Raw genomic sequence first — 10581 nt, 5'->3', positions numbered from 1 at the left:
AACATTTCTTGAGATATTTGAAGGTGGCTATCATATCTCCTCTCAATCTCCTCTTTTCCAGGCTAAACATACCCGGCTCCTTCAACTGTTCTTCATAAGGCTTGGTTTCCAGACCATTTTATCATCTTGGTTGCCCTCCTCTGTACATGTCAATATCCTTAAATTCTGCTGCCCAAAATTGGACACAGTATTCCAGGTGGGGTCTGACTAAGGAAGAATAAAGTGGTACTATTACTTCCCTTGATTGGGACACTATACTTCTCTTGACGCAGTCTAGAATAGCATTAGGTTTTTTTGCTGCTGCATCACACTATTGACTCATGTTAAGCTTGTGGTTCACTTAAGACCCCTAGATCTTTTTCACATGTACTGCTAGTAAGCCAGGTGTGCCCCCACTCCATATTTGTGCATCTGGTTCTTCCTGCCTAAGTGCAGAACCTTACATTTGTCCCTATTGGAATTCATTTTGTTAGCTTGGCCCAGTTCTCCAATCTGTTAAGATCATTTCGAATTCTGATTCTGTCTTCTGCAATATTAGCTACCCCTCCCAATTTGGTGTACTCTGAAAATTTGATGAGCCTCCCCTCAATTTCAATATCCAAGTCTCTTGTAAAGATGCTGAACAGTAACGGGCCCAGGACAGAACCCTGTGGCACCCCACTTGTCACTTTTTTCCAGGATGATGAGTACTGTTGCTGCTTCCACCTTCTGAGAGATTAAATTGTTAGCGACACAATGGAGGAATTTGCCGAACCTTACATTCTTAGCACAGTTTGAGTTCCAACAAATATCAGGGAAGTTTAAGCTTCCCATGAATACTATATCTCTCCTTTTTTATTGTTTGGTAATCTGCTCTATGAACACATCATCCAAGTCTTCAGTCTGGCTTGGTCTACAGCAGACGCCTACATTAAAGTCACTGTTGTTTCTGTGGCTGAGACGTTTGACACACTTCTAAATCGGCACACCACTATTGCATTTGCTGTCAGTGTGCTTATTTTAACTGGAAGGGCATGCCATTTTTATCTTTTAAAAATATCAATATAATTTTAATCTATTTTAAATCAGGGATAAGGAACTTGTGGCCTTCTAGATGTTGTTGGCAAACTCTCATCAGCCTCAAGTCACCATGGCCACAGATTCTCCATCCACATTTTAAAGTATTTTAATATTCTATTGGATTTTTTTAAAATTAAAAATGGCATGCTCAGGTGAGTTGATTCTTTAACACCCACTAGTGTGGACATATCTTGTGGAATTAGATGCCATAAGATATGATGGTGGTACTAGCTTAGGTGACTTTAAAAGGGGATTAGATAAAGGTTTGGATTTGGTTACCTACTGTGAGAAATAGGATGCTGGACTAGATGGAGCTTTGGTCTAATCCAGTAGAACTCTTTATGTTCTTAGGGATAAACATTCACAAACTAGTGTCCTGAGCTCACTTCATCAGTTTACTGAATATTGTTCTAAGATGGTATTTGTGGGTGTGTGACACATACAGTTGCAGAGGAAAACATTGTAAACCAAGGGGCTAAAAATCCAACAATAATTAGATTGTTCATAATTTGGAGTTATCTTGAAGCTTTTATTCTGCTTTATTTATACACAGAGTAAACTTGTAATTAACTCTGCTTCTAAATTGCTGTGTCCAAAAGACTTGTCCACTTAGAGGTATTAGCTGTTATGCCTCAGAATGAGAAAAGAGCCCTTCATTATTCTCTGGCAATTTTCCTCACCTTCATCTTTTAAACATATCTGAAGCAGCGGCAAGTTAAGAATTTGTAATCTTAAGTGTTTCTGCCTCACGGTGTCTGTGTCTGTAGGTAGCTGCTTCATTGAACTTTAAGTCCTGCTTTTAGGCAATGTCTAGATTTAATTTGCTGGAGCTAAGCAATTTTCTACTGAGACTAATGCTACCATTTTTCTGGATGGAATCTACCCATTTGAAGTGCTACACAAATGTTGCGCTTGCACAACCCCTTCAGGGATAAACTGACAAATTACTGAACTATATATTCTGATAATTAATGATTATTCTAAGTAATTGAATTAAAGTAACACTCATATAGTGTAAACCATTGTATTCACAATTTAGACATTATTGCCAAAGTATTTTATGTAAATTCAATAGGTGAGATTGTACAATATCTTACATTTTATGGAAATTGTTTGGCAAAGTTACATCTATTGAACAGCTGCTCATTATCATCTCCTGAATTTCATTTTATTATCTGTGCCTTGTTTCCCAACCAATTAAACAGCACACAGTTTTTCTTTCCCATGGCTGATTAATGGAAAGTAACTACATAAAGCCTTCAGGCCACTGACATTGATTCTTTGTTCTTGTGAGTTGTAAGGATTTTTTTTTCTAAGGAATGAGGAGGGAAGATTGCTGTCTCAGGCTGTAATGTCAGGGCTCTTTATTAAGTGGGTGCTTATTTTGAGGACAATTGTTAGCATTTTCACAGCCCCTAAAAGAAAATACTACCTCCTCATCCTGTTTTCCCTCATAATTCTTAGCAAACTGCATCATCAACTCAGTAATTTTAAAGCACCAGTAAAAGGGATGCCATTGTCTGCTTTTAATGGATTAATTTCACCTCTAATACTGTTGTTGTGGTCATCACAGGAGCTCATGGAGTTTTTTTAAATTATAAGTTAATTTAGATGACACATTGCCATTCTAGTGACCAGATGCTTAGCATATTGAGTATGCTGATTTATAAATGTAATATTGGCATTACATGTTTACGTATGTACTCAATGGCTTCTGATTTTGCAGTATGAAGATAAAGCAGGCTTACTTAGGTGGTTTCTGGAAAAGTGGAAGAAAACGTCATAGGAAATGATGCCTCTCTCAGACAATGCTCAAGCCTTTGAAAAACTATTGTCTGCATCCAGCCTTGCAACTGTGTTCTTTCTTTTATCTATATTGCTGCAGCCTAGTTCCGCCCTCCTATAATTTACCCTGTATGCCTTGGCTGCGTTTCATAGAGTCCTTCCATATCCCATATTTCATTGTAACTGCCACCATTTTTCTTCTTTATAGTGTTCCTCTGCAGTGCTCTAGTATTTCTGCCTTCTTTCTCATTCTCATTGAACCAGACAACCATGTAAAAGTGATCTACAGAAAGAATAATACAGTAATGTTAATTGTTAAATCAATGTTCTTTTTTCCCTACTGAGTTATCCCAAAACAGTGTTGATTTAGGTTACATTTTTAAAACATAAAAATATATATTAAAAAATGAATACACCAAGTATCCTGATTAATCTTAGAAAAATGAAGCATTACTTAATTCTGGCTAGCTCAGATTGGAATGTGTCAGTGTACTCCTAAAGCAGTAAAATGGAACTTTTTGAAATACCAGTGCGCCTCTATGTATTTCATACTTTTTGGATCATTTTGCAGCTCTGGGGTGCTCTTCCTACTGATATTAATTCTGTTGTTTCTGTGTTGGTATTGGAACAACATCTTGTGCCTAGTCACTTTCTCAAGGTTATCCAGAATTATTTTCATTTACTCTCTGGACCACTTGGCTGAACTTCTTAACTTCCTATCCCTCCGGTTTCAACTTCCTTAGATGTATTATGTCCTGTAGATTGTAATTGGCATAAAAGTTTGGTCCTATTCTATTTACACTAAACAGGAAGTTAAGTCCACAAGGTACTCCGAGAGTCCTGAATGGCACTCAGAGAGTCCTGTGGCCACAAACTTATCCTCTGGAGTATTTCAGCAAGGAGTGAGCTGCCATTAGGCCGCTAAACAGCTGTTTCTTCCTTGGGGTAGATGTTCCTGCTGGAAGGATTGCTAATGAGTGTATACTAGTTGCAGGATAAAAGTCTATCATCCCACTATGTATATGTATGGCTTTTCAGAATTTGGTCAGTGCTTGCTTACTCTTCCTCAGCCAATGACTTTAACTGAACATATGATTATATCTGAGATTTTAGAATTCAGCCTAGAACCTTTAATGCTAAAAGAAAAAAATGGAAACATTTGCTTTCAGTTTTAAATTAATCACGGTTTGTTATTAGGTCCAAACCATGGCAAACTTTGGCTAATTTACAGTTAATTGAAAATCTGAAGCATATGCTTCTAATCACCTCCTTGCAGTTGTGAGGGCTGAGCAAGCATGTCCAAATGTATCCCAGGCATGTTCCGATGATGCTAATTTATGGTTTTGTTGTTGTTTTTTTAAATAATATTTATTACTTTTAAAGCTTACAAGAAAAAAAAGAGAAGAAAAAAGACGAGAAGAAAAAACAAAAGAGACCCTTTCATGCAGGGATTTACTGACCTTTGGGTCCTGGATTTGGGTCAGGAGGTGATTGGAGTTGTGGGGGCCTTTGGATTTGGAGGAACTTTGAAACATGTCCTGAAATATTATATGGACCTTAGTTTTAACTATGGAGAGTTGGCTGACCTGTCGAGAGGGAATAAAAGCATTGTTAGGTCGGAGTCTCCCCGAGATCTGCTCTTCAGCATCAAAGAATATGAAGAAGACCTGCAGAAGGGACTTGGAAAAGAGTTAAGAGCTTCGGACAGAAGATCTCCAGGTTGATGAACTATATGGAATTGACGGAAATGACTGGCAGAATCCGAGACCAGGGAGAAGAGATGGTGGAAGAAGATTGGAAAAGTTTATATACAGAAATACTGTAAAATTAATGAGTGTTAGAAAAATTGTTGGAATGAAATTTTATGGCTTTAGTAGAAATGTTATAAGGAGTTAAGCATAAATAAGTACTTTAGCATTAATGGAAAATAAGGTTAAAAATATGTTAAGATATTTATATGACAAAAAATAGAGAAAGATGGAAAGGAATTGCTGAAACAATTAACAGAAGTGGAATACAAAAAGGGAGGTGAGAGGAGGTCGATGAAACAAGGGAATGAAAGATAGAGTAATGAAATGGTATGATGTATGTTTTTAAACTGTTGTTGTTTAGTTTAGTTTAGTTTAGTGTGTTAAGGTTGTGTTTTGTATTGTTTATATATTGTATTGTCTTTTTTTTCTCGCTAATTTATGGTTTTGTGTTATATACAAATGAAGCCAGAAAAACAGATGTTGGCAGGCTGCTACCTGCAAAAGGCTGCAAGATGTTCCACTTCAGCATTGCTTATGATATTTGAATATGGCTTTGGTTTGTTTGGTCTTCCGTGCAGGAAAAGCAGGAGACCGGAAGCCTAATGAAAAAGGTATCTAGAACATTATATTGGTCACTTCAGGGGAGGTCCTGTTGAAAGTCATCTGTACAGGACATAGCTGGGGGAGTGTGGTCCCATCAAACCACAAAAGAAATATGATATATTATGGCAAGGATGGGACTCACCCTAATAATGATTGCCCTAGTCATTCTATAGGGAAAATACCAAAGTATGTACCACACAGGGAGGAAACCTTATTGGACCTAGCCAGAACTGGAATACTCATTGAAGACTGATTTACTGATTACTGTGTTTCTAATCACTCTTCACACACACTCACTTTGGTGCCTGAATACTTAGCTCCGGCACAGAACCCAGGGACTCCCTGTGTTATTCCCCCGCTTTTCCTTTGTTGCTGAAATGGAGATCTTTGGTCCAGATGCTCAGATCCTGCCCAGGAAGCTTCTTTCTTCACTGTCTTCACCTGACCCAGGAGTTTCAATGCACCCTGGCTTTATTTTATTTTTTCCAGGAATGGTCCACTGTTGTTGTTTAGTCGTGTCCAACTCTTCGTGACCCCATGTATCAGAGCATGCCAGGCACTCCCATCTTCCACTGACTCCCGCAGTTTGGTCAAACCATGCTGGTATCTTTGAGAACACTGTCCAACCATCTCGTCCTCTATCGCCCCCTTCTCCTTGTACCCTCAAATCTTTCCCAACATCAGGGTCTTTTCCAGGGAGTTGTCTCTTCTCATGAGGTGGCCAAAGTATTGGAGCCTCAGCTTCAGGATCTGTCCTTCCAATGAGCACTCAGGGCTGATTTCCTTAAGAATGGATAGGTTTGATCTTCTTGCAGTTCAAGGGACTCTCAAGAGTGTCCTCCAGCACCGTAATTCAAAAGCATCAATTCTTCTTTATGGTGCAGCTCTCACTTCCATACATCACTACTGGGAAAACCATGGCTTTAACTATACGGACCTTTGTCGGCAAGGTGATGTCTCTGCTTTTTAAGATGCCGTCTAGGTTTGTCATTGCTTTTCTCCCAAGAAGCAGGCGTCTTCTAATTTCGTGACTGCTGTCACCATCTGCAGTGATCATGGAGCCCAAGAAAGTAAAATCTCTCACTGCCTCCATTTCTTCCCCTTCTATTTGCCAGGAGGTGATGGGCCCAGTGGCCATGATCTTGGTTTTTTTGATGTTGAGCTTCAGACCATATTTTGCGCTCTCCTCTTTCACCCTCATTAAAAGGTTTTTTAATTCCTCCTCATTTTCTGCCATCAAGGTTGTGTCATCTGCATATCTGAGGTTGTTGATATTTTTTCTGGCAATCTTAATTCTGGCTTGGGATTCATCCATCCTAGGGCCTGGGAAAGATACATTCTGTTCCCTATCCTATCTCATTGTAGCCTCCACCTCTTCTCCTGCTTCCTGTTTTTTAGTGTGTTTGTGCAGGGCTGCCAACAATTAGAATATGTTTATAGCCCTGCTAGAAATAACATCACGGAGCAAAATGTGCAGTATCGTTCTAAGTAATTTTGGCGAGATGGATCACTCTGGCTACTCACAACTAATTGTGTTGTAAATTATACGCAATACTTCTTCAACCTACCCGAACTCAAATTTTCTGAGACTGGAGGATAAAGCATATCAATTAGCATGAAATGAATAGTTGACTGAATCAAAGTTCTTTAAACATATATCAAAAATACATTTTGTTGTATATTCTGCAATTTTCTTCAGAATATCTGGGCAACTCCATTGCTAAAGGCTGTGTATACACACCCCTTTACTACACATCCAGTGTGTTTATGCTGCTGGCTTAAGAGGTGGTGTCCCCACAACATTAGTTGCAAACTACAGCTATCCTTATGTTTCTTATGAAATACTGCATTCTGATGCATTTCCCCCCAATTCTGCTTCAATTCAAATTGATAAAAAGAATGACCTAGCTGCATTTTGCACCAGTAATGTGTACAAAACCAAAGTCTCCTGCATGAGCCCCTTTGGGGGGGGTGGTACACAAGAGAAGTTTACAAAATTGTATTTGTGGAATAATAAATTGTTTTAAAGTTTATACACTTTAAAATTGTGAAATGTAATCTGTTCAAAAGTCATTTTTCTGTTACTTTTGAGTTTTCTGTCTTTTATTTAATGTCTTAATACAAACTGAAGCAAAAGAGCACAAATATATTCCTGGACTAACTCCATTGTAATCAACTGAAAGGCACCAAGGATAAATTGTGCCCAAGTGGCTCAATAAATTGCCCAGGGTCATACAGCATGTCAGTAGCTCAGAGGGGATTAGAACAGAGAGACCATCTTGACTTTCCTTTTCGATCACACTCTTGGTTACAGAAAAGAAAAAATCAGGAGAATGTCCTTGAGACACCATGTTTTCTTACCAAATGTACAACTTTTGGTATCATTTTCTAGGAATATATCACTATTAATGTTAAACACAAGTAGTGATTAACCATATATGACTGCTATTTTTCATTTAGCTGTATTCTGTTTTTGCTATAGCAAAAGAAAACCTCATTTGTTTAAAAACAAAATACAGAATGCAGACATGAAGAGTGTTTCAAATAAATTATCCATTGGATTAGTGGGAGTATAAATACAAATAAGCATTTTATTTTTTCTAAAATAAATTTAGGATTAATTAAATACATGCAAGTGAAACAGGTTAGTTCTCATTATCACTACCTTCAATAAGGTTTCCTGATGGCATATGATTAATACTGCATAATTTAAAAAGCGTCATTATTTTAACCATCTACATAGATATATTTGAATCTCAACCGTTTATCTCCTCCTCATTCTTTGTTATACCTATTGATGCATTCTGTCTTGTTTTTCCCCAAATGTAAATCCCTCTAAATGTTTCAGTTAAAAAGAATAAAAACACCCTTGGGAATTTGTAAAATCTGCATATCAACATGGTGATAATTTTACTGATTACTGTGTTTCTAGTCTTCAAATGTTAAAGATTATATATTCATCAATAGCAGAGATTTAATTGCGGTTCTACCATGTCACCCCCAAACTCTAGACAGCTGGCTCTGTGTACTGAACATGTTGATTATGTTTAATTCATGCAATTAATGAGTGCCACATACTCCCTTGCAGTTAAGCAGTTGCAGAAACCTAGAGCAGAACGTTGAAGCTGAAACTAGAACTCTCAAATGGCTATTTTAGATTTGAAGGATTTCAGTGTGCTGAAGTTTATATTTTATGATGTTTGGAATAAGGAATGTTGTATGTGTCAGGTGGTTCAAGAAATAAGGAGTAAGTAATCTGTGATAGATGATTATATTGTGCCATATAGTTACTTATAAACTCAGGGGTGGCGCCACTGAGTCTCTTGGGCTTGCCGATCGGAAGGTTGGCGGTTTGAATCCACATGACGGTGGTGAGCTCCCGTTGCTCTGTCCCAGCTTCTGCCAACCTAGCAGTTTGAAAGCACACCAGTGCAAGTAGATAAATAGGTATTGCTGCGGCGGAAGGTAAACGGCATTTCTGTGCACTCTGGCTTCCATCGCAGTGTTCTGTTGTGACAGAAGTGGTTTAGTCATGCTGGCCACATGACCCGGAAAGCTGTCTGTGGACAACCGCCGGCTCCCTTGGCCTGAAAGCAAGATGAACGCCAAATCCCATAGACACCTTTGACTGGACTTGACCATCCAGGGGTCCTTTTTACCTTGGGAACTACTTAAGAACTTTTATTTCAAGTAAGCAATATTAGATAGATAGATAGATAGATGATAGATAGATAGATAGATAGATAGATAGAGATAGAAAAGTCTTACCATGCAGATTGCACACTGTTTCAGCAGATGGCAATATAGTTGTGCATAATTAAAACCACTTCACGATACAGTCCAGTTTCAGGTTGTTATGACACACAATCACAAATATTTTAAAAGTGACTTTTGCTGCAGGGTCCCCAAAGCTTAAGGTCACCATGTGCCACATAATGAGATCTTCATGGGCCAGTGTGAACCAATACAGGCAAGGCTGGCTTTGCCTATAGCCACAGCATTGAGTAAAAATGGGTGTAGACTTTAAGGTTACTTCCAGAAAACCTGCTTATTTTTTATCCTGATTTGTTTTCAGTGAGATTATTTAATGAGCATTCACTCTGATTTCTTTGCAGAGAAGGTAGATAATGTTGCATCAAAGCAAGTGCTATCCCCTGCATTTTCCTGTCACTTTCCTTATTGCAAAAAGTCTGGTCTTTTGAGGGAATATGACCTCCCAATCAACTTTAATTGCACAACCTGAATTTGATGGTAGCTGATTGAGCCATACCTGAAAACAGCAACAGCCTAGAAGCACCCAAAGTTTATGAACTATCATTTTGGCAGGAATCATGTGCCATTAGTACTTTCATAATAGGCAAAAAAAAAAAAAAAAAAAAGAAATCAGGCAAAAATTCCCCCCCCCCATCTTTTAGCAGGGACAAAGTTCTTTCAGTGGTCATGGACTGGTTTTACACGTGCAAGTTACTCACTTAATAACTAATATCATGTGATGACTTGCATGAGTAAATGAGATTTCATAGATGAAACAACAGAGATAAAAACATTGCACCACTTGGATTTGAGAACTATGCTTGCATCAATCAAGCTAGTCCACATACCCCACATATATTAAGTATAATAGAAACATTGCCACCCAACCCCCCCATCTCCCCCCCCCCTTTCCTCCTTCTTCCGAATGTCTCAACAAATGAAACTGATCTGTAAAAAATGTTACTTGGAGAAAATAAAGAGAGACATTGCACATACTTTTGTAAACTAAGAAAATATTTAATAAAAATACATTTTTTTAAAAAAGCTAGTCCACACATTTTGCCTGAAGTCATTGGGCCCAAAGCAGGACAGAGAGGAAAAAGAAGGACACACACATACATATTTCTTGGCCTTGATTGTTTATGGGCGCTTAGTCCAGACTGCATGCTTATTGACATGATTAAAAAATGAGTTTAAATTGTGGATCATGCTTAAGGGTACGTATACAAATGTATTGCCCTATATCAATATGTGGAATTCAGATCTTGTGAGATTTTCTGGAACAAAGAAGCGGTGTTAAAACATTCTGAAAAGTGAGCTTCTGGACCCCAGATGGAGAGAAAGATTATATTGGGAACTCAAGGATTTGCAGTGTGAGAGATGGATAAGATACCGTGTGTCCCTGTGTGAATAATTACATCACACTGTTATTTAGTTCTTTCTGCTGTTATTTTCTATGGACAGGTAGAAGAAGCCAATACAATATGGTATCTAACCAGCAGCAGGACGGACACTTTTTATAATAAACAGGGACACAGGGATCCCAGTGACAGTGGGAACCAGTGGTGTTTTACAGAGCTCACAACATGGAATTATAGACTTGTAGAGTTGGAAGGGGCCACAAGGGTCA

Source organism: Podarcis filfolensis (assembly GCF_964270895.1).
Source record: "Podarcis filfolensis genome assembly, chromosome: 10".
Lineage (NCBI taxonomy): Eukaryota > Metazoa > Chordata > Lepidosauria > Squamata > Lacertidae > Podarcis > Podarcis filfolensis.
The sequence above is the reverse complement of the archived record's forward strand: the minus strand, read 5'-3'. Positions refer to the sequence as shown.